The sequence below is a fragment of the Falco cherrug genome, chromosome 4 (assembly GCF_023634085.1).
Source record: "Falco cherrug isolate bFalChe1 chromosome 4, bFalChe1.pri, whole genome shotgun sequence".
Classification (NCBI taxonomy): Eukaryota; Metazoa; Chordata; class Aves; order Falconiformes; family Falconidae; genus Falco; species Falco cherrug.
The window spans coordinates 70356305-70381892 of NC_073700.1; the positions used below are offsets into that span (position 1 = coordinate 70356305).

Consider the following 25588-nt stretch of genomic DNA (forward strand, 5'->3'; position numbering starts at 1 on the left):
TGTCACAATTTATCCCGACTCCAAAGTGCTGGTAACACATCTTTGAGGGAAGCATTAAGTCATTAATAGCGATGAGCTGGGGCAGTGATGAAAAAATAAATCAGTCTGTCTCAAAATTAAAGGAAAAGGCTACTTTCTCACCCAAAGAATACAATTTCTGAAAATTAATAAAAATGTACACTCAGTCTATGAAAGCTGCCATGTTCACGCCTGCCTTTTGTGGTCTTTTTTTCTCTTGTTCCTGTTTCACTATCGATTTTCAGTGCAATCATGAAAAAAGTTGGAAAAGCCATCTGTTCTTGAGAGGAACAGATAAAAGTTAGCGACTTAGAGCAAGGTGCAGGCAGATCTCTGCCAGAGCATCACCTATTGAGGCCCCACTGGTGAGACATCAGCACAGGGTTTTGCCAGAGGGCCGAAAGAGTTATCTCATTTCTATCATCAGCTCTGGTTTGATGATTAAGAAAGCCATGCTGTACAGATAATGTGCTATTCTCAGAATATTAATTCATTGTTGTATTATTTTTTGCCAGCCAGGGATATTTTGGAAGGAATACTAAGCCAAATTCTGGAATCAAGTAACATTTTCTAGCTTGAAATTGCTATCGGCAACTGCAGAAGTAACAGGAAACAAGCAAATACGATCATTTGGGGGCTTCAAAGTCAGGTAGTAATAGGTAAAGAAATTACAGCTGCTATCAACTCTCTCCCGTGATTCCTTTTAATCACAAATCTCATTGCTTCTCCCCAGATTTCTAATAATGTTGCTCTTCAAGGATAAATGCAGTTCTATTTTTATAAGCCGTACCAATCTGTTGAGATCATAGCACAAACAGATCCTGGCCTTACACTACCATAATAGATGCGTACCATCATAATAGAAGAGCTGGTGGGTCATTTTTAGATATAATCAAGCTACACGTGTGAGGATGTCTCATTCCACTTTCAACATCAGCACTCCCATAGAAAATTTACAGAGATTTATGATCACCTTCACTGGAAAACAACTGCCATGACAAGTCAAGAACCATACTGACCGGTATCTCAGCAGACAGGAGAAATCACACCGAACGTTTAAGGGCAGTTTATGACTGACCAACGCTCCATGAAGTCTGGCCAACTGATCTGTCATGCTTACAACAGTTAGGAGCACCTCACAGTGGCAGAGAAGAAAGAAAAAAATTTTGCTGTAGCTTAGTAGAGGCAAGTCATCTGCTTTGCACACTTCTTCATGATCTTTACTTCTTCAAGAATTTGTCTGCTTTCCTATGAAGGAATAGGGCCAAACATCCTGTCAATTTGATTAAATTAAGGCTTCTACAGAAATAAATCAAGTATGGATTAAAAATGTACTTGAAAGAATATTGTGGAACAACATTTTAAATATTTAATTTCAAAAGGGACTTAAATGCATAAGCTACTGCTAAATCAAAGTATTTGTTGAATTTAAGTGTTGGAAATTTGCATGCTGAGGTGTTTGAAATTATCTTTCTAGTGTTACTGAAAGCACCACTGGGGGAGTAATTTCTCATTTCCTGAAACGTCAGAAGTGGAATTACTATTTGCTGGATTGCTTGTCTGAAATAATTCTTTTTTCCATTTAAGAAAAAAATCAATCATAATTTATGCTTTAAGAAATACCTGATGACATACAGTACAAACAGTCTTGTCATATAACTTGTTTTATATCAGTCTGAAAAGACACTTAAAAGGGACTTTCCTTTTCTGACAAGAAGCAGCTGGCTTAGGGAGTGATGAATTTACAACGTATCATCTTGGCATTTCAGTTTGCTATATTACTTCACACATTAAAATACTCAATATCAATGTAAATGGACCTCTTTCTCTAGGGGGAGAAAAAAAAAAGAAATCAAAACAAAGAACAAGCCTTTCATTCTTTTAGCTTGCAAGTAAGATTTGTAAGTCTTCATTTTTCACAGGCACCCTGCCTGCACCAAGTGTATGGTGTGGGAATATTGAAAAATGCTCTCCCAGTGTAGTTGTATTCTCTAGTCAGTTGTTCTTCTATACAATATTAAAACTAAATTAATGGATGATTTATTTTAGCAAATGTATTAATCATAGTTTGTAAATGGCAAATTGCATAGCACTATCATTTGGAAACTGATGACTTGCAGCCACAGCTTGTATCTAGACCTACAGCCTAGATCTCTGACTGCTGGTAGTGGTATGTAACGTATGTAACATCAGTTCATGTGTGTATATGTACTTAATATCTTCAGAGACACTCAGAATAGGACAAGCAGTTCAGCAGTAAAAGTTTTAAGCCAGGAGTTGAGATGATAGACTTCCTGTATAATCCTGAAAAAAATACATAATAAAATGAAAACAATTTGGTTGTTTAACTGGAATGACCAAATACTTTTGTATTTCTATACTTGAATTTCTGCCTATGAAACCAGCACCTTCTGAAGTCCTTGTCATACACAATGTTTTGGACTGAGGTTCATTAAAGTCCTTAAATACTGTTGCTGGAAAGTATAAGCATTACAAAATTAGGAAGGGTATGCTTAAGTGGTATCTAGTACATCAATAGGTGGCACACTTGTTTGTTAGGGCATACGTATCCCCAGAAAATGAGACTGTTTTTAGTCACCATGGCTATCACATTTTCTGGTTTTAAAAAACAGTAGTGACCACAGTCAGCTAACATAAATGAACATAAACAAGTGTGGGTTTTATCTACAGTGTTTTTTGAAAACTGTAGATGTTATCAGAGATGTTAAGGAATTACTGTAGTGAAAGACTGAAGGAAGGAATAACTGAAGAAATCATCTTTTTGACCTCACATCTAACACAAATCAGATAATTCTGCCTAAATATTTTCACAGTTTTGTAGCAAATACATTTTAAAACATCACTTGTTTTTCCTAAGACATAGATACTTTTTAAGGTTTAACTGAATCAATTCTCTGGGGTACTATAAGTGTCATCATGGACATGCTAAGTTTGATATTGGGTGTTCTCAGAGGCCATAATTTCTTGTGCTGATGAAGTAATACAGAGATTGTGTTTAAAAAAACTGATTTTTCTTGCCCAAATTTCAGTTTACAGCTTCAGTCTTCAAAGATGAAACATTCTGTAGTGTTCTCAGGACAAATTGTGCTGTATTGTTTCTATTCTTATAACAGCACCGATCCTCTGAAGCCTTGCCAAAGGCTGTGTTTCAACAAGGAATGACAACTCCGTTCTTATCTTGGATTTGAAGGCTAGAGTCACAAAAAATAGAAGATAATTTAATGAATATTTTTAATTGTTTCAATACTGGGGCATTAAAATGGGAAATTTTTCTTGGTCAAAGTCTTTGTTCTCTCAATTACAAATTTAGAATCCTCAGAATTTAAGATTTTGGCCCTTTTCTTTCCCTCCCAATGTTTCTTTCTGGGTCAGAGGGGAAATTGAGCAATTTTTTCACTTTTCTTCAGTTCCTCTTCATTAATGTACATAATTTACATAACTCTCAACTCAGAAAACAGTACAGAGTACAGAATTATGGTTTCGTTTTCCTTTTGCTTACTGTGTAGCATTTAAAAAACTTGAGGCAAAATAGGTTTGCAGCTGAGAGAGAGAGAAGAAATCCTCCATGTAGGGATTTTTTTTTTCACCTGGAAATCAGAAAAGAAACAAACATTTTTAAGTTTGAAGTTATGCACACAAGTAATGCAAATAAATTTGCCTGAGAAAGATGCTAGTTTGGATGAAAGTCCCTTTATAACTCTGATTTTTTTTTCTTTTAAATGAAAATGCCCTTTTATGACTAGAAAATGGGTTCAGAGATGAGAAATTGTATTTGAAAGTTGTTTAAAATATCAGTCTATACATTGCTTTTAAATATAATTTATTATATTCCTTAATCTTAGCTGGGGTACCTCTCTGTTGTGCTTTCTGATGTTAAGTTGTGAGAGTATGTAAATAGCTTGTTATTATGGAAATGTTTTTAAGTCAGATACATGTATTTAGGGATACCTAAGTATCTTCAAACTGTTTTCTTCTCTTTCTCCCTCACAGTTTATTAATTAGGAGAATTTCTGTAAAAATCAGAGATCTATTTGTTCCCAAAGTCTACTAATTTTTAAGGAAATACTTGTTTTGGAGTGTTTTTGCTACTCAGACCAGACATGAGAATCCAGCATCTTGCTGGCCAAACGCTTAATGAGCCTGTGGGTAATTTGAAAGATGCCAGCACTGCTGTCTCCAAAGTCTGTTTGTGGTGCCAGGCCTTATTGTTAGAATAGTGTAATTCACAGCTTGAATTAGATCTAGATGTAGATCTATATCTATCAGGCATACTCTTCTTATATTTTTGCTCCTATAAAAGCTAGACAAAGTGGAAGAGGAGCAGAAAAAGCAAGACGAGCTGTGCTTTAGGTCAGTGACCTTGAAACTGCATGGCAATGAATGAGACTGCTGTTTTAACTTGAAATTATTTTTAATTTCACACATATCCTAGCTTGATTAGTAGTAATTTCTTGTTTTGACATGATTTGTGTTGAACATTACATTGACATACTGTCAGCCTATCAAAATGTTACCTATTTCTGGATGTTAAGAAATTGGTGATGAGCCCAGTCATTTTAGGTGCTCGGCAGAGTGTGTTTAGGAGTGTTTGGTAGGCATCTGCACAGAATTCTTTCAGAGTTGTGTTTAGTTTAGGATGCTGAATAAGATGCTAAGAAACATGTTCTGCAACACACCCCTCCTTTGCCTTCTGGTTTTCCTGTGTTCAGTTAGGGGTTGCTGGATCTTGCACTCCCTTTGACTCTCGAAGAAGTATACTTTTTGTGTTTGCCCAGTTTTGATTTCTGAATAGATATATACTAATGCACCTGTTGCTAATCGGAATAGGGCTAAATACTGTGTGGTTTTGCAAAATCACTGTTGTCCAGCACAGCAATAATTTGAGTTCAGTTGCCTTACATGGTTCATTGATAGATAATATGAACACGGCAAAAACCTCCCAATGAGTTTGGAAAGTCTGTGACCTGAGGGTGTGGTTTCCAGTGCAGAGGGTAATGGTATTGAAAAAAGCTTTTAGAGCATAAGTTTGCATTTTGGTTACCTTCCTTGTAATTAGGTAGACACACAAATGACTGTTCCTAGACAGAATGAGGGCTGTCTTTGTGGTACCTCAGAATCTTGATCTTTTCACCATTCAGATTCAGGGACTGTCTTGCAGAAACCAAAACAGGGGTGAGAAGGGGAAGGATGCAAGCTGGAGAGTTCATTGGTTTTAGTCCCTGACCTGGGACACATACTCAAGCCAGTGTTCAGTTTTCAATAACTTTAAAAATATGGAAAGTTACATCTCAATCCTGGACTTTAATGTTTTAAGCTGAAATGTTCTTTCTTTATCAGAAGGTTTAAAAGAAACAGGTACCCAGTGGCTTGGTGGCTTAGGAAGAACACTGGGTGAGGATGGCTCACTAAATTTTGCTCTGGTTTCTGGTTTAAGCTATTGAGGTTTGGTCCTGTACCAATTCCCAGGACTTTTATTCTTGGGAGACTGGTGTTGTGCAGCATTCTTTTACTGTAACATAAAGCAGAATCTGAAAAGTTACTTACTAAGTGCATGCCTCTGTGTTTTGGTGATCATTTAAAATGATTTCTTTACATGATGTACTCTCAATAGATCACTTTTGTAGAAAATGTGTTGTGGCACATGACACAGTATCAGAGCACTGCATCTCAGTGTAAGACTGTAAAGTCTTGCAAGTTATCTGAGATGAACTAAAAAGATAAACATAGCAATTGTATATATATGTCCATAGTATGCACCTCATATCTTCATTAACCAATCCAGGAAGCCACCAACAAATGAACAATTCTGTACCAAAAAGCTATTTTTAGGCCAGGTTGTCTGGTCTCCTTTTCCATTGTGGTTACCCTGAAGTTAAAGGTGCTGTCATAGCCATGTAGAATTACTAGTCAGTGTTTAAATACTGCTGGTTTGTATATTGTTCGTATATTTTCTATATTGTCTTCCTTGTGACATGTGTCATTGGTTAGTATTCAAATTCTGTAATATGGAATCAAAATAGACACACACTTGTAAAATCTTGTGAGTTTAGTTCCTCTTTCCACAACAGCAGAAGTTTCTTTGCTCATAACGCCAAGCCTCCCTACAGACAGCCCCCTCCCAAGAGCTGTTCATCCCTGGGCTACATGACTGCTTGCTACATGTTGTTTTACCAACTACTTTCTGTACCTTCTTTGGATCCTCAATCCATTTCTCCATGCAATAATCCCTAGTATTGGCACCTACATCTAGGTCCCAGCGCCTGGTATGTATGTAGCTCAGTTGTTGGAAGGATCTAGCTGTGCCCTGTATATTGGGCAATGGCTCTTAGTGTGTCTTGGTTTTGGAAAGTCTCTTGCTTCCAAAAAGAAAGGGACGTGGTGACTTCTTACATGTGTGCTGAATGTATGGCATCTTTCATGCCCATGCACTTGCACCAGTGAGTTTTCACAAGCCCTCTTTATTACGTGTCAGCTTCTTCAGTGATTTATAGATCTGTTTTTTTAAACAATGTAACTGCAAGGTAATAAGGGCTAAAGATAATGGTTGGAGAAAGAATAGCTCAAGCAAAAAGACAGAAACTAAGTGATAAGCAACAACAACAATAATAGTAAAATAAGTATTGTAAGTAAATTGCACTGGAGTTAGCAAGGGGACTTGGCGGAATTTGGCTGTCCTGGCACCCATGATGCAGCGTGCTGTTCTGTGCATGATACATCTGTGTAGTTGCACCAATGTTACCTGTCTACAGACAGTATCTGCATCAGTCTTGATAATATAGAGTCTTTTAAATGCTTGGATTTACTTGATGATCTGCATGGCAGTTCAGTGTTGCACTGGCATTTCATTGTAGCTGTGAACTGCTGCAAGCCCTAGTAAAACAGGACCACATGAAGCACCAGATAGAGAAACAGGGTAAGGTGGGGTTTTACAGGAGTTATTTGTAGGCTCTCCTAACTTAGCTGAGTGAAGGAGCCAGCACTGATTCTGAAATACATAATATTTGCATTTTTGATTGCAATAATTTTTAATTTCTCCCTTCTAAATTACATTCTTTCATTTTTAATGTACACTGCTACCTCAGAAAGCATTGCATGTATATAATTTTACTGTTGATAATCAGGCTGGTGTGATGTGTGTAACAGACCTGTATCTTACAGTTCTATCGAATTTGCCCTTACAGGAAGTCATTTTGATGATTGGTTCGGTTTTTTGTTGTTTTTCTTCCATTCACTGTGCCACAAATTAAGATGTGGCAGATAGACCCACACTTTATTCTGAGTTCTTTTTATAAAGATGCCTGATTTGGAGAGGTGCTGGATTTGTAATTATTTACTGTCCAAGCATTTAAATCCATATACTAGCCCTGTTTTTTGTTGCTTCCTGGTTGATTGTGGTTGTGTAGGGAGTAGAGAAGCTTTCTCTCTTGCAAAGGAAGGCCAGATTTTGAAAGCATTTAGAAAACTATGGCTGTTGTCTGCTTGCAAACCTTCCAGCATATTTTAATTTCTACCTTCCTCAAATTCTATTGGATGTCTTTGAGTCGACTGGTATCAAAGTGTGTATTTAATAGCTTCTCACATAAAATTAGGAAATGACTACTGTGGTAATTTTTTTTCTTGATCGGCCCAAGCTTTGAGACATGCCTTTCTGCTGCAATAGCTGTCACGCAGCCCATGCAGTTAAGCAATGGGTTAACTGTTTCTCTCCTTTTGACAGTTCCTCAGTTGCTATAGATTAGCAGAGCTGACTTCAGCAGAACCAGATCTATTTCCAGCAGCTCAGGATATGGTCTCTTGAGCTATATTAGAACTAAACAAACTTGTTCAATTAGCAACAATTACTTTGGACAGTGAAAGGCTAATAGAGGATTTTGCTCACAGGTGTCTGTCTTTGATCTTAGTCACTGAACCATTTAATGATTCTGTTTGGTTTGGTGCTGCAAGCTATCAACTAGACAAAAACAATTTAAAAAAATTAGCTCTATAATTTTCAAAGGCCTTTGCCATTAACTGTTCATGCCTAAATCTCTTTGTATGAGACTCAGGAGGCAGTAGCAGTAAGCAGATATGCAATGCGAAACAGCAAAAAATAGATGTGAGGTGCTCAGAGAAGGCTGAAATGGATTGCTTGATGACAAAGCTGAAGTATGAGCAGTCAGAGAAATAAATCAAAGGATGGTGTTGCTTATTCTGTTAGATTTTCCTATATTTGTGCAGGAGGCAGGGACATATGCTTAGGATTAAAGCTCATGTGCCTTTCAAACAAAAAATCATTCTCTGAGGTTTATGTTTTCTGTTCTCAGAACTCTTGAATTCAACATTGAAGTCATTAGCAATTATATGGGAGAAGATAAATCTCCCTTCAGGTGTCCCTGGCTGGACCTGAAGTATCTGGATGCAACATTTCCCCAAATGACAGCTTGATACCACTTCTTATCTCTAGCTAGCTTGGCTCTGCTACATAGTGTTACAATAGAGTTCCTCTATTGTCTTCTGTAAAGTGTTGGTAAATATACACCAAAAAAAGGCTCAGAGTAATGTAGGTACTGAAGACAAACACAGACATACTGACATTCTTTAGAACAAGTATTATTTCATATTTGGCAGTCCTATAGATAACTAAAACTTTTTTTTTTTTTTTTTCATTTTCAGGAATACTCCATGCCATGAAAACTCCATGAAGTTTGCTTACTTCACTGTCACAAACAGTAAATCTGTGCACAGTAAGTCATAATGAATCATGCTTATTAGCAATTAATATCTGATAAGGTTTGAAGATTATTAAAAAATGGAAACTGCTGGTAAGGATTTATATATTCATATAAATTACATTTAGAGTGTTATGAATAATATTCAGTTCTATCTTTCTCAGAATAATATAGAAACCCTATCGCAATGATTAACTCTATGAATTTCTGTCATTATTCTGACAGGTTTATCAGAACAGCATCTTTCAGATTTCTGTAAATTATAACAAGACATGACAGGCAATCTAGATAAGAAAGGATAAACATCTTCATGAGCAAGAATTGAAATAATTATATATTGTACTTGGTAAGACAGGGATATTGTTGGAAAGAAAGACAAGTAAATAAATTACAACAATTTCAAGGCCATAGACAATTCTAACTAAAGATTCTACTTATTTTTACACTTGGCAACAATTATATTTGCTATAGCATAGGGAGATCAAATGGAAATAGAAAACAGGAAGCTCTTTCACATTGCAGGCAGCTGTAATGGGTATTGCAAACAAAACCTAGCCATTTTTATTTGTCTCTTTCATTGTGCTAATGAGACTCTTTTGCTTATAAAGGGTTTCACTTGGCTATTGAGCTTTCTGCAGTTTAGATATTGGGTAGTACTATATAGTTGTATTGTATGTTTTAGCACCTGTTGTTATGGTCATTACTCAGGGATACTGACAATTGCCTTTTGGTCTTTTGTACATGTTGTTCTTTCCAGCTTCTCTATGGCTTATTGTTTTTCGCGCTCTGAACCTGTCATCTTCCCAGCCTGAATAATTTTCTCGCTGTAGGACAGTTAGCATCTCATCAGTCAAATACTTCACTATGGAAGTGATTTATTCAAAGCCATGGGGTTTTACAAAACTATCAAGATCACTTTCCTGAATGACAGAAATGATACCATTACTAAATATAATACAGAGGGATTTATGGCACTGTCTGCTTTATAATAAACTGCAAGTTCTGTGCATTGTATGGTATCAGATATCAGTGCTTTCAGATCCCGTTTATTTCAGTACCTGTGAGAATGCTGTGTTAGGCCAGGGGACAGAGGAAGCACTGAGTGATGGGCTAACATAGAGCTGGGGAACTAGGCTGAATCCAGAGTATAACCCCTAGCAGGACCTTTACGAGCAGAGGCCTCATTTAGTTAGCATGGTGTGGACTTGCGACAGCTTCATTCCTGCTCCATGAGCTCATGCACCAAATCAAAGGATCTATGTCAATGCTGAATAAATGTGTGTGTTGGTGTTGGATCCCCAGCTGCAAGAGAATGCCAGGCAGGAGCAAACTGCATGAACCCTGTAAGCAGTGTGAAATACTTGGCAGGTCTGAAGTCTAAATTCAGTGACGCAGTGGATGTGATTGCCACAGACTGGCATCTTCTACAATCTCTCACATCTTTCAGATGAAAAAGATAGGAGGCTATAATCACACTGTGCTTACACAGAAGCAACATACAGCAAGAAAACAAGTTGAACACCATTGGAAATTTTCAAATTTTTTACTAAGGAAGGAGAGGATATAGTAAGAATATTCCAAAAAAAGATAGAGACTGTTATAGCAAGTGGTCTAAACCCAGAAAAAAATCTTTTACTATAAGTACAATCATGGGTTAAACTTTTATGTCAGTGTGCTTTTATGAAGCTGGTCATAGCTGTTAAGTTCAAGCTGTGATTAATATATAGTGCTGAACAATGGTTATGTGGATGCATTTGAGGGTATTCTGGTGAGTTCAGTATGCAAATGTTTTGACTGATATAGACAGTCTTATTTAAGATTTTGCCAATGGTTATATTCATACAGAGTTATACAGTTATTTATGGTCTAGCACCTTGTAGTCATCTGGTGGGCAAGACTTTCTATTATTTTGATAAATACTACATTCATTTTTTCCAAACATCAAGTTTGTATTCATATTACTCCTCCTCTACATAATTTTGAACTTTCCAGTAAAGAGTTTCAAGCAAAAAATGACCAAAGACATAGGAAGTGACCAGTGCTCACTTCCTTTGAAATGAGAAACAAATCCACATCTCAGTTCCAGTCAGTGTGTTTGTTGAGTCCTGTTGACAGTGTAGTTTGCAGTCCAGCCATAAATGTTTCTAACTTCCCATTATGCAGAGAGTCCAGTACAAAGCTAATTCATTAGTTATATTACTAATCTTCCCTTACTGGAGCTATTGTTTGTCAGACCACTTTGAAAATTAGGATATTTTTTTCTGTGTTGATGTATCAGTCCTGAATTTATTTATTTTCTTTTTATTTGGGATAAAATAAGTCAAGTGTCAGGTTTTAGACAGCCGATTGTCAGTCCAAAATGAACAGAAGCAGTGCAAAAGGACATGTCATTATTTGTAGTTTTTATTCTGAAGACACGAAAAATACAGATTTGTTGTCTAGTAAATGCTTCCACTTTCTCTAACAAAGTTGTGGACAGATAGTTGAAGACAAGTATCCCATAACTTGCAGCTTGATATCCAGCTTGACTGATAGAATTCTTTAAAATCATTGTCTAAAAACACTCCAAACAAATCAAAAGAGCATGACAAACAATCAAAAAGTAGATCTTTCCAGTGGAACATGCTCCATATGTCTAGCACATATATCTATGGGTTATAACTGTTTAACACATTTTGCTGTTAGTTGGAAGAGCAGTAGGTGATATGTACTCAAAGACAAAACTTGTGTTTTTGGAGAGGATTATAGGTTGTGCCAATGATGGCAGGGACTGGACTCACTAACACTGGAAGCCCTTTCCACTCTGGTGTGCCAAGTACTGTTTCACCTAACATTTGAAACTGAATAAATGATGATGATTTATTTTTTCTTTGGTTCCTTTGGATTTCTTACAATTTTCTTGTTTTACAAACTATGTACAAACCTAAAGACTAGGGGCTCCAATTTAATTGCCTGCACATAAAGGTAATCCATAGTTTTTCATACATCCTAGAGGATCTCAGACATCCTCAGGTAGCTGCCAAATGCAGCATATGATTGGTTCTTTTTTTTTACAGTGCCCAGCTAGAGGTCATGGGGGCTACACAGGAAGCTAGGACATCTCAAATGGCATCGCCAGGTGGCTATGTGAACCAAACATTTGCAATAGACTTTAAATTTCACATTTATGTATCTACGTAGAGCACAACATCCTACAGTCCTCTCCAAATACACAATCGCCCAAACCCCTAAAGAACACTGGACTGAAAAACAACTTAAAGATTGATTATGATCCTTTGCAGTGTTTTTATTGTTGCTACTGTTCTCATGTCTTGTTAACAACCAAATTTTCAAGACTTGCTTAGCTAAATGTGTAGATTTCTGCCTGGTGGGACTTTGAAAAACACCTAGGCAGGATAAATATGCTGCAATAGGGCTCACCTAACTCTCACTGGTGTTTCTGGAAATGGAACATTTACCCTTGCTAGGCAACTTTGAAAAACTGCTGTAATTATTTCATTAAAGGTAGGTAGTTTCTGAGCTCTGTTCAGAAATTCAAGATATACCAGATTAGAAATCTTAGGAAATATGTAGAATACATAGTCATGTTAAAGAAAGAGACTGACAAACACCATGATCCTTCTAGTTATGCATCATCTGGTAGCTTCTTAAAAAAAAAATCACAATAATTGAACTCTCTGTGGGAGAATGTGGGAGGCTGGAAGGCATTTATGCACCAGTTCAGAAGGACTGGTCACGGCATGTGAATTGCCATGTAGATCTGCCAGTGCAGGCAGATCCTGGTGGCAGAATTTGACAAATGGGCAAGCAAATCTGCTGTGCTGTGGGGGAAGATGAGCAGTGCTGCAATGAGATGCAAAAAGGCAGTAACATCAGAATTGTGGTCAGGGAATATCATAGCCACTGTATTTTGTATATACTCAGTTGAGGGGGGGATATGTATAACAGATGGCCTGAAAACAGCAGTTTTGAATTAATCAGGATGCAAGATTATGAGGCTCTAGATGACAGATTTAGTGTATAGATGCAGAAAAGCTAGATATTGGAAGTATTACAGTGGTAGGAATAGTACCCCATGCACATAGGCTTAGAATGTAGTTGGAAAGGACTTCTGAGGTCATCAAATCCAGTCCCTTGCTCAAAGCAGGACCAACTTTCAAGTTGCAGTGGGCAGTCCAGCTGAATTCTGAGTATCTTCAAGGATGGATTCCTACCCTTTCTGGGCAACCTGTTCCTATTCTTAAGTACCTTCACAGAGGATTTTTCTTCTGTGCCCAGTCAGAATTTCCTTTGTTGCAACCTGATTGTTATCTCTTTTCCTTTTCCTGTGCAACTCTGAGAAGAATCTGGCTTCATCCTTTCTGTAAGCCCAGTTAGGCAGTTCAAAGCAGCAACTGCATTCACACTTAGCCATCTCTTTTCCAGGCTAAACAAATCCAGATACCTCAGGGTCTCCTTGCATGTTATGTTTCTAGTCCCTTAAACATCCTGGGGTCACTGTCTGCAGGACTTGGTTCAGTATGCCCATGTCTTTCTTGTACTGGGGTTGCCAAAACTGGACATGAGCGTCAAATAGAGGGGGCTGCTCACTTTGGTCAGCCAGCCAGCTATGCTGCTGCTAGTGCATCCTGGTATGGCATTAGCATTGCTGCTGCACTGATATTCAGAGCCAAAGAACAGGGAGTCTGCAGAGAAATGGTCTTTGTAACTCCGGTTTCTAAGAACCATTACAAAATCCCAGATCCCATTAGGGCCCTTTTCTATCTGTCATGATGTGGATAACTCATTTAAACAGACAACTGAGAGTTCTCCTAGCATGGGTGAGTAGCCTAAATTGTATGAAGGAAACTGTTAATGGCAGTGCTGAAGGATAATATGTAATTGTTCATCTTTTTTTTCTTTCCTAAGAAAATCCCCCAAAAATTAATTCAGTGAGGCATACAATGCAAGGATATTATGACATCAGAGTAATAAGAAAAAAGTTATAGAACCCCAACAAAAAAAAGTGCATGAATTTCTTATACAATGCATAAATAAAAAGCTGTATGTATTTTAAATTCAGGTTATCTGACGTCTAGTATATGAAAATTCAGTAGGTCCATCCACAACTAGAAAGAAACAAATACTTTGTTTTTATAAAGTTCTCCATATAGTTGCATAACAGAAATGTATCAGTGAATATTATGACTGAAGTTTGTTCTTTTTAACTTCAGGATATGCATGTAAAATATGTGAGGAGCACAGTATAAGTAATGGTGATTATTTTTACAGGATGCAGGCAAAAGTCATGTATATTAGGTTTGTTTTTCATTTATAATGGTATCATGAAATTGTTGAATGTCTCTTGAAAGATGCTGAGAACTCTCAGTTTACACTGTAGGGCTTTGTCTTTAATTTCAATATATATTTTAAAGGAGCATGTGAGCTCTTAGGATTCTTAATGTAGTGTAATAAATGTGCCTTAAAATATTATTCTTTTTCAATACAAAACAGATGGTACAGATCCATCATGTATACAGAGAACTTAATCTAAAGCAGCCTCAATCTGTGTCTGTAGTCCTGCCACAATTTATTTTCTTTTGTAGGTTAATTCTATTGCAGAATGAAGTCACAAGGCAGGAATCAGAGATATGTGGAAACCTTCATTTCCACTTTTTAAATTCTGACCAATAACACTTGGTCAAATCTTTCATGTTCCCTTTTGACAAGGACCATGGAGGATATGTCTTGGGCTTTGCATCAGATTAATTTTAGGCTCTGTTGGGATTTCCTCTTTACTTTAGTATTTACAATCTGCAACAGCAGAAGTTGCTATGCTGTTAGAGAATGACCTTCTGATACTATCTATCAAGTGCACTAGTACAAACTCTGGAAGTATATGGCTCTGATTTTTTTCAGTTGTTTTAGTTCTGATTGATGCTAGCATGAAATCAGAATCAGACCAGCAGAATTATGGTGGATTTGAGTTCACTTATGTGTTTATTTATATTCCAGTGACTACTTTTAATGCTAGGTGATATACAGAGATAAGAAAAAATACACAAAATTTAATCGGATATAGTGCACATTAATAAAATAAAACTGCATTTGCAGGATTTAAATAAACCATCAGTAAAAGCTGTATGATGGAATTTAAGTCTTAATCGAGCAGAGCTATGAAAACCGACAGCTCTTCTCAGCCCATTTCAGAGTCTCCATGGTGGCACGCCTCCCACTTCTCCCTGATTGCAGCCTCATCTCAGTAATGCCATAGAGTTAAAGCAACAGAAAGATGAACATAAGTGTTCAGGTATAAAAATTGTGATAAAACTGCATATATTTTTTAAAAAGGGCTGAAATATCTGTTCTCTGGTTAGCATGACTTAGCATCAGAGGCCACTGGCTAATGGCAACGAGTACTCTGCTATGTCCACATTAGCAAGTAATTTAGTGCGATGATAAGGGACAGTTAATGAAGTAAACAATACTGAGGCCTGTACATCTGCATTATGTGCAGTTCAGGGGTTTTACTTTGGAGGAGTTTTAATTTGATCCACTGGAACACCGAAGTCATTGTCACACATGGTCTGAAGCTATCTAAGTCTCTGTTTAAGTTAGCAAGTAGTGTGCTGCAAGAAAAGCAGGCCTGCAGAGTGAAGTAGATGGTGCTGAAGACCACATTATATGTGTTTCAGAGGGTTTACTTCATATTAAATCTCATCTGGTCTTAAGCACTAAATGTCCATTAGTAGCTGCAGCACAGTAAGGAGAAATTCTTGGAGTACATTTTCCAGTTTAGTTTCACCTACAGGGAATCCAGTTTAGGCTCTCTGAGACCCCTCTGCAGTATGAATCAGCGTGTGTCAGCCAGGAGATCTGCTTCAAATGCACACTTGTGATATGAATGGCCTAGCAGTAATGTAGATGTACCCTGAAGCAGCAAGCACTGTTACAGGCTTATATGTCCCCATTAGGGACTGAAGTGCAATTGGCGGTCATATGGACCACAGCTATCAGGTTAGCTTTCTCTGAAAGGAAATCCACTTAGTATAAGCACTGTTCTGCAGACTGCACCAATGTGCAGTAAATGAGGACTGTTGAGATTTGCATTGCCTCAAAACACAACACTAGTATACAGCTGTAGCCTTGATTTTGTGGCAGAACATTCCATTCTTCTTGGCATCTAAAATGGAGCTGAAGCAGACCAAGCCTCTACGCTGGGACCCAGGAGGCAAAGACGAGAATGAGAAGAATTTCTGGAGATGGGTTTGAAAATTAATCTGTGTGCAGACATGACAATCCAGTACCCTTACACAGCCCTAGGCATTTAATGAGATCATATACCAAGCAAATTTGCCCTCTGTAGAATACCACTGGTGGAGAAACTTTCCCGGGCTCCTGGGCCAGTCTCCCCCCTTTCAGCCTGGAAGATCGGAGGCAGTGCCTCGTGGAAGGGAAGTGCTTCATTCCAGAGTTTTGGGATTGGTTTGTGGAGTGGGGGGTTGTTTGTTTGTTTGTTTGTTTTTGTTGTTTTTTTTTTCTGGTTGGGTTGTTGGGTTTTTTTGACTACACAGCTGCGATTAGGTAAAGAGTAATTTTCAAAGTTCTTCAACAGCTCATGGGAGGTCACAGACATTTAATTGCCTACAGCTGTACTCTAAACATGTGGATTTGAGTTTAAGAAAGGCTGTTGTAGCTGTCATTGAGAAGACAAAAGACTTTCATTATAAATTCTGTTTCTTAGATACCCTTAAAAAGTCTTCTTATAAACTAAACTCACTTTGGCTATTTTTCAAATATTCATCTACCATTCTTTACACATTGCAGTTTGTTCCAACAAAATATAAGTGGCCCCAAGAGCAATTATAAGTAAATAAGAGGAGTATTCACCTCATAAGCAAAATTAATACTTCTTCTGTATCTAGACCAAATATTAAAAGTTAACACATTGTAACTTTCAGCTGAGGAATGCTGTAGGTAAATTTGAATGCATTCATGTTCTAGGCCTTGTAAGAGACATGAAGACTATCCAGTAGAAAACTACGTATAATTATAGAAAATAATGGGCAGAGACAACAGCTGCAGTCAGTAATGATTAGTAAGTCTTTCTAATGTTATCTAATTGCATTTTTTTATTCGAGATTGGTTTTTCTAAAGCTTTAGACTTCAAGTACTGCTAATAAAATCTGTCTTTAGAGTCCACTGAATCACTGTCCCAGTGATTCCACTGAAACCAATCCAGACAAACATACTGTTCACTTAACTTTGAAAAATTATGAAGGCTAATTCTACCCTGAATTAGCAGTCATTAAGAACCATTTTAGAAATACATTGATTTTTGATCTGTGCTGTCATTTAGAAGCTCTTTCTTTTACACACTTGCACAAAAGAACTTAAGAAGTGTTTTTAACAATGAAAATGTAGCTCAAACAAGATTTTTTGAGTACTTAATGCTACCTCTTGAAGCATTTTGTTTTATATAAATCTGCACTTTGGCTCTAATGTTTGCTATGTAATAATTCTGTTTCCTTTAGTAGTGTAGATATGCCCGATTAAACTAAAGTCACAAGACTTCATTCACTCTGTTAGAAATGGACCAAGTATTAAGTGGAGACAAAAGTACACAGAGAAACGCTAAAGCCAGAACCTAAAGTTGCTTTAAAACTGTAATCTTATAGAGACTGACTTACTCACATACAGTGCTTTATAAAATGTTTTCATAGAGATCCTGGTGTTTTTCCTGTGGAAATTAATGGCAGCATGTCTGTTGATTTACAGAAATTCAGGAATAGATAGTAGTACTAAGGTAATAATTAGACAGTAAGTACTAAGGTAATTATAACAAAAACATGTAGGCTTAAAATAAAATAAAGAAAATTCTAATCTGTTGATTGATACACTGTGGCAAGTGTTTAACCAACTCAAGCTAATAAACACCACTTTAATCAGTTTAATCAAATACTTTATTCAGAGTGGTGATAGCTGAAATTGTAAATGTGCTGTGCAAGGTGAGTATACTAGAGCTTTCCTAGACATCCTAGGAGTATGCATGAGGTCAGGCCAAACAAATCTCAGAAGTATAAGGTATTTGACTTATTGTTAACCCTCTTCCATCCTCTCAGAGAATTAAACCCTGTGCACAATTTATTTATGAACTTACCCCTTAACTTCTTAAAAGAAAAAAACATCCTACATCTGTATAATGTAAAGATGGGTCCCTTTGGAGAAGCAGACATATACTTCATGTACGATTACTGCTAAGGAATGATCAGCTTTTGTACTTATTACAACAGAAACGGTGACTACATGCATACAAAGCAGTGTATAGTACGTAGGTAGGGCAGATATTTACAGGACGGCTACAGGAGTGACATGAGTGCATGTGCTGCACATGCTGGCCTAGTGGTGCAGGAAGCAAGGATGGATAATGTGCACTTAAAACAATGTGTCAGAGACAAAAGAGAACAACGTTTGGGTTCACCAGCATAGGATGAATTTCAGAAGCTTTTGTCTTTGATGAAATGTTGCTTTAATTGTTTTTTTTTTTTAGTGTGTCTCATTTCTGATGGCTGTTTGTGTGGAGAAGGAACAATGTTCAGCGCTTAACGTACTGGATGGAGAGATCTGGGATTTATCTGTCTCTGATTCCCTTTGTGACCTCCAGCTAATCGTTTCTTCTCCCTGTCTCAGTTTCCTTATCTGTAAAGTGGAGTTAATAATCCTTTCTGTCTCCCAGTGTGTAGTGAAGTTAGACAATTCAATTAATAGTTGTAAAACTAATTTAGCTTCTGGGGCAGAAAGCGATAAAACACTGTAAGGAATTATTCACAAATGTGGTAAGCTGTCACTGTCCAAATCTGAAGAACAAATGTTCTGCTTCATATTTTTACTAACCTCTGCTAACTTGCTTGCATCACCATTTCTCTTTTTTTTTTAACCCAGCATATTTGTATTACTGTAAGCGATATCCTTTCATATGGAATACTGTATTAGCTAACTGCTAATATCGAACAACACTAAAGGTGTGGGCCATATTCTCCCTCGGTAGAACACCGCCGATTGTAAGTCTGAAGTTGAGACCCACTGAGCTATTGGGTGAATTTGGCTTAGTCTTTAGTGTGGTGTTATTTATTTTTTTAAACCAAATAAAGTATTATCAGACTACAGACTGCAAGGTAGTAATTTAATATATTTTGATTTTCCATTGTAATAAATATACATCTGAAAGACTGCCAGAGTGATTAATTTCAACAAGTAATACATAGTGTAAAGCTTTCAGTTTACTAGCTAGCTGTATAGGCTTCTGTAGAAATAGACAAAAATCCATTGTGTCTATAAATTACTGCTTCTCCACATGCAATTGTGTGTATGGGAAGAGGGCTAAAAGCAAGTACAGTATTCTAGCTAGCTGCATGGCTTTGATATGCAGGTTGCAATAAATGGTAATACAGGGTATACTTGTGGAAACAGACTTTGCTTGAAATTATAAGGCTTTACAAAAAGATTAATTGAGCTGTTGTAGGGATGTGAGGGATGAGAACATGTTAGAAAAAGCTCTTCAGAAAGCCGGGAAAATAGAGTTGCAAAATTTGTGATGAAAACCATTACTGAAATTTCCACACACACCCCCCCAAATGTATCAGTTATTAGCTGTGATCATTTTTTCAGGATGAATATATTATTCTGCTTCATGACATCAGCATAAACACAAGCATACCCTGTCTGTGTTTACATTTCTAATAAATGGACTAGACTGTCACTACATGAAGTGTCTCCTGATGCAGAGCAGGGTAATGATGAGAACTGCTGGATCTACTGAAGATCCTTTGTTTCAAGGCTGGTTCCATATTAGCCTCAGCCTCCACAGATGATGCTTTGTAGGAACACAGAGTTAGGTGTAGCATCCCATCCATGAAACACCAACTGAAGTGGCCAGGATGGAAAACTGCTATGAACAGATCTAAGACTTGAATGTGCCTCCTACATCATGAGTTGAAGGATGGGGCTTGGTGCAAGAGCCTTAAGTCCCCACTGAAAAGGAGTTACATCCTTCCTGAGCTTTGAGTGACTAGAGCAGAAAGAAGAGAGATCACAGGAGAAAGTCAAGCTATTGCATGCATCCAACACTTTGTGTAAAGTGAAGGAAGTAGAGTAATCTGGGTTCCTAGTACGGTGGTACAATGTTGGTTTTGTCTATAGCAAACAGCTATACAACATTTCAAATACCTGGTTGGATGCAAACATAGAGATAACTAATTCATTGTGCTACAAGTGTTGTGCCCTATGGGACAGCAGATGATTGAGAGGCAGGGCAAAGAGCAGCACCGTTATCAGGGTCAGCTGATACTTTCTGTTATAGATTTTTTTTTCCCTAGTTACTTTTAGCTTTGTGCATGTCCAGCAATTTGGGCTGAAATTGCCCATCTTGTATGGAAAAAATGATTCAGCCAGTCAATTTCTCCTTCTTGTAAGACTTGTAAATTCTTATAAAATCACAGATTTTTCATGCTCAGTAAAGAAATTTGCATATTGAAACTAAAAAATGTGAAGATTTTGCTTTCCCTAGCATGCTCAAGTGTCTGACAGCTCCCAGATTGCCAAGAGTTCACAAGAGCTACCTCCACAAAGTAAGGGAGTGTTTTCTTTCCAACCTGAGGACACAGGGACAAAGCTGAACTTTCCTTATGATGTTCTACCCTTTGGAAGAGGTGAGGCTGATCCTGAAGCTGATCCTGTCTTATGTGAAATCCATTGGTACCCAATAAATAAGAAGGCACATGGAATTCTAGGCTGAGAAGTACTGAGCTGAGAGTATTTTACTGGGAAACTTGTAGGCTGACTGCAAGCTTGCCCTGTGCTTATGTGGTTTCCCAAGCTTCTATCCCATCAGTGGACAAAGATAATGAGGCAGAAAATTACGTGGAGAGCATGGACAAAAAAGAAAAAAACAAGAGCAACAGGCAAATGGGAGACTGGCAATCTAAACCAATGACATGGGGATTTCCAGGGGTAAGAGTTTTAGAATCTTGTAGAGCAGTGACTTGTAGAGAAGTATGAGATGGTGATGGGCAATGAGAAGTGGAGAAAAGGACTGAGTAAGAACAGACTGAAGGGACAGCAGAAGAGTTCAGCTCTGGGAACAATAGGAAAAAGAAGCCATTCAAATTAAATGACGCTTCCTTTTCAGAGACTGGAAAAGAATGTAAGATTTTTAAGTCTTCTTTAGTCACTGCCAATAAAAATCAACGGCATTCATACAAAGGTGTGTGTCCCACCCTATTCCACTCTGCTGTTAGTCCACGCAGAGACAACTTATGACTGCAGATTACTCCACTAATTTAAATAGCAGGTGTCTTTGGAGTAGATCTAAATTTAATCACCCTCTACTGGTCTGCTGAATGTCTCAATAAGAAACTGGAGAGTCTTCTGTCTTTACAGATTACTTATCTAAATTTGTGTCATTAAAAATTTAAAATCTAAATACTCTGTAATTTACATTGCCAATCTTTCAAAGCTAGGCTTAAACTGAATTTACCCAGACCTCTTCCTTCTATGTATATATACCTTGTGGGCAGTCTTTAATTTCATATTATATTTTTTATAAAAAGTTGTCATTTTTCTGGTCTGAGGGTAGATAGTATTCAACTAATGAGCAGCTTTTCTACCTCTCTCTTGTTCTTGTGTTCCCTTCTTCTGTTGGAGCAGTTCTACCAGTGAAATATTCATTGGGTCAGAGACTGGCTCGGTATGTACCCTGATTGCTAAAGTGTTCACCTGACATGTGGGAGTCAAGGCTTAAGTCTCTATTTCAATGACTAATTAACTATTTATATAAAATGGAATGACTACAACAGTAGAGAACAAGAGACCCTTTCCTCTATAGCCATTAAACCAGATGATGGGGCAATCACAAGAGAGGTATGACTCCAACACAGGTGTTGGTCAGCAGTGGGCAGAGTGCAGATTTGGACTGCAGTTTCCTACATCACACCAGAGAGCTGTGACTAGTAGACTATTGGCTTCCTGGGAGAAGGCCAGGTAGTTTTAGTCAGACATTTCATTCTTGTCCAAAGTGGTACAAATGTTCCTGAAAAACAATTTTCATTTTTTTTTAAACTAATAAATATATCATGGCAAAACAGCATATTCAGAAAATTCCACTCAGCCCTATAAATGACATTCCAAGTCATAAAGATTTCTGAGTCTCTTCGCTTTACCCAAGGACTTCTTTTCTCTCTGGTTGTATCTGGTTGGTTGAGGCAGCTACTGCACTTTTGGGGCAAACTTAGGTACAAGAAGGATGAGGATGGTTACATAAAAGCAGCTGCATTCTAGTATAATCATGCAAATTGGGTTGAGGGTGAAAAATTCTGTTCCAGTATAGACTATTCTTTAGAACAACAATAGGAAATACGAACTAAACTTTGCCAAAATAGTGTGAGGTTTGGAGGTTTTTTTCCCCTTGAAAAAAAACACTCTAGTTAACACTCTAGTTGAGTCTAGATAGCTGCATAATCACCCACTGAAGTATAAAAACGAGTGCATCTTTTCAAAGTCATAAAATGAAAGAATTTGAAACAGAAGCAATTAAAAAGATAGCCAGTACACTTCCTGTAAGGAAATTAATTTCTCTTGGTTGTAACATTGACCGGGCCTTACTGTTCTCTGTAATAGGAACCAAATGCCACATGCCTGATAGCGTTACTGTTTCTAGGTTGCCTCATCAGAAACAAATCTTTCCCCATGTGTGTGGTTTTTTTTAGCAGGCTGATCTTTCTCCATAGTCAGAGCTGACAGTTTCCAGTGGCTCTGCTATAGCTCATATACAGATAGGAGCTGTGGGAGAGGTTCATCTCCCCTAATTTTGAATGGCAACAGCAAGAGAGCTCTGTCAGACCAAGTCATCCTAACTTTCTTTTATATTCAGCTGAGAGTAAGCAGACACTTTCAGGGCATGGTCCACCTGTCCAGCTCTAGAATGTGATGACTAGATGTTCAGTGCTTAGAAAAGAGTCCAGATGACTAGTTCAGATAAAGACAACTCTTCTGAGTTGAAGAAAACCCTCTTCTGAGATTAAAATCTCTCTGTTCTTTGCTATTATAGAGATTATAGATTCAATGGGCTCTAAGAAAAAAACAAGAAGCTTTTAGACTATTACAACCAAATTGAAAAGAAAGAAAGAAGGAAGGAAAGAAGCAAAAAAAGAAGGAAAGAAGGAAGGAGAGAAAGAAAGAAAGAAAGAAAGAAAGAAAGAAAAAGACAGAAAGAATGAAAGAGAAAGAAGGAGAATGAAAGAGAAAAAGAAGAAAATGAAAGAAAGAAAGAAAAGAGAGAAAAGAAAGAAAAAAGAGAAAGAAGGAATAAGAAAGACAGAGAAAGAAAGAAAGAAAATGAAATAAATAAAGAGAAAAAAATGAAAGAAAGGGAGGAAGAGAAAGAAAGAAAGAAAAAAGACAAAGAAGAAAAGAAAAAGAAAGAAAGAAAGAAAGAAGGAAAAAGAAAGATAGAAAGAAAGAAAAAAGAAATGAAGAAAAAGAAAGAGAAAGAAAGAGAAAGAAAGGAAGTAATAGAAAGGGAAAGAAAGACAGAAAACAAACAAACAAACAAATAAATACAGAAAGAGAGAAAGACAGGAAAAAAGGAAGAAAGAAAGAAAGAAAGAAAAGAGAAAGAAAGAAAATGAAAGAAAACAATAGAATGAGAAAGAAATTAAAAAAGAAAAAGGAAAGAAAACCAAAGACAGAAAGAAAAAGAAAGAAAGAAAAGACAGAAAAAAGAAAGAGAAAAAAAGAAGGAAGAAAAGAAAGAAAGAAGGAAAGAAAGAAAGAAAACCCAAAGAAAGATAAAGAAAGAAAAAAGAAGGAAAGAAGGGAAGAAAGAAAGAAAGAAAGAAAGAAAAAGAAATGAAGAAAGAGAATAAAAGATGGAAAGAGAGAAAGAATGAAAGGAAGAAAGAGAGAGGAAGAAAGAGAAAAAAGAAGGAAAGAAAGAAAGAAAGAAAGAAAAAGAAAGAAGGAAAGAAAGAAAAAAGAATGAAAGTAATAAAGAAAGGAAGAATGAAAGAAAGTGGAAGAAAAATATAGAGAAAGAAAGATGAAGAAAGAATGAAAGTAAAAGAAAGAAAGAAAAAGAAAAAAGGAAAGAAAGAGATAGAAAGAAAAAGAAAGGAAAAAAAGAAATAAAGAAAAAGAAAGAAATAAAAAGAAAGACATAAATAAAGAGAAAGAAAGAAAGGAAAAGACAGAAAGAGAATGAAAGAAAAAGAAAGAATAAAAAAGAAAGAAAGAATAAAAAAGAAAGAAAGAAAAAGAAAAAAGAAAGAAAAAGAGAATGAAGGAAAAAGAACAAAAGACATAAAATAGAAAGAAAGAAAGAATGAAAGAAAAGAAAGAAAGAAAGAAAGAAAAAGAAAGAAAAAATAAATAGAAAGAAAAAATAAGAAAGAGATAGAAAGTAAGAAAGAGAGAAAGATAAAGAAAATGAAACAAAGAAAAAGAAAAAAGAGAAAGAGAAAGAAAGAGAGAGAAAGAAAAAAGAAAGGAAGAAAGACAGAAAAAAGAAAAAAGAAAGAAAGAAAGAAAAAAGAGAAAGAAAAGAGAAAGAAAGACAAGGAAAGAAAGAAAAAAGAAAGAAAGAAAGAATATAGAGAAAGAAAGAGAAACAAAGAAGGAAAGAAAGAAAGAAGATAAAGTAAAAAGGAAAGAAAGAAAAAGAAAGAAAGAAAGAAAAGAAAGAAAAAGAAAGAAAGAAAAAAGAAAGAAGGAAAGAAAGAAAAAGAAAGAATAATAGAGAACAAAAGAGACAGAAAGAAATTAAGAAAGAAAAAGGAAGGAAGAAAGAAAGAAAGAGAATTAAAAGGAAGGAATGAAAGAAAGAAAAAGAACAAGAAATAAAGAAAGATAAGAAATAAAGAAGGAACAAAAGAAAGAAACAAAAAAGAAAGAAAGAATGAAAAGAAAGGAAGGAAGAAAGAATGAAAAAGAAAAGAAAGAGAAATAAAGAAAGAGAAAGAAAAAAGAAACAGAAAAAAGAAAAAAGAAAAAGACAGAAAGAAAGAAAAAGAAAGAAGGAAAGAAAAAGAAAGGGATAGAAAGAAATTAAGAAAGAAAGAAAGAAAAAGAAAGGGAAAGAAAGGAAGAATGAAAGAAAGGGAGAGAGAAAGACAAAAAGAATGAAAGAAAAATAAGAAAGAAAGAAAAAGAAAGATAAAGAAATTAAGAATGAATGAAAGAAAGATAAAGAGATAGAAAGAATAAAAGAAAGATATAGAAAGAGAAAGAAAAAGAAAAAAAGAAAGAAAAAAATAAAGAGAAAGAAGGAAAGAAAGAAAGAGAAAAAGAAAGAAAAAGAACGAGAAAGAAAGAAAGAATGAGAAAGAAAGAGAAAGAGAGAAAGGAGGAAGGAAGGAAAGAGCGAGCTTGAGGGAACTGCTGAAGAGATACCAAGTTTCTTTGAGTTATTGAAAGCATGCATTTCTTTAGAATATAATAGTGATATATGTAGCTTCCAAGACTTCCAAAGGAAAAAAGAAAATAGGTATATCTGAATGAACATATTCAAGAGCATAGATGTAATGTCTTGTAATGTCAACGTTAGCCATGCTATAACAAGAGAAAGAATGAGTGACAGCAACTCATTGTAGTGACATGTTTTAATTTTGCAGATCAGGACATCCTTAAAATGATACTTGTGGAGTAGGTACTATATGAACTCAGAATATTAATAGATAATATCAATGAAATTATATATTTCAGCATATGAAATATGAAGTATGTTATACTTCCCTGAGCATTTATTTTCTATATACAAAAAGAGGTAGAACAATTGGCATAATTTTCTGAATATAATGGAAAACTCTGAA

The 25588-nt window shown here is 36.4% G+C and overlaps 1 protein-coding gene across 8 annotated transcripts in view; it reads right to left on the reverse strand.

The window, feature by feature from the left end:
• Window positions 1–25588, reverse strand: part of ARMC3 (armadillo repeat containing 3) — a 99020-nt gene that overhangs the window by 62271 nt on the left and 11161 nt on the right. For 5 of the 8 annotated variants that reach the window (XM_055708342.1, XM_055708336.1, XM_055708337.1 and 2 more), the window contains one exon: window positions 1038–3626. The exons of 2 other annotated variants lie outside the window; for them this stretch is intronic. The gene's annotated coding sequence lies outside the window, so the exon portion shown is untranslated. The remainder of the gene's footprint in view (window positions 1–1037; window positions 3627–25588) is intronic. One more of the 8 variants, XM_055708340.1, reaches the window with a different exon arrangement.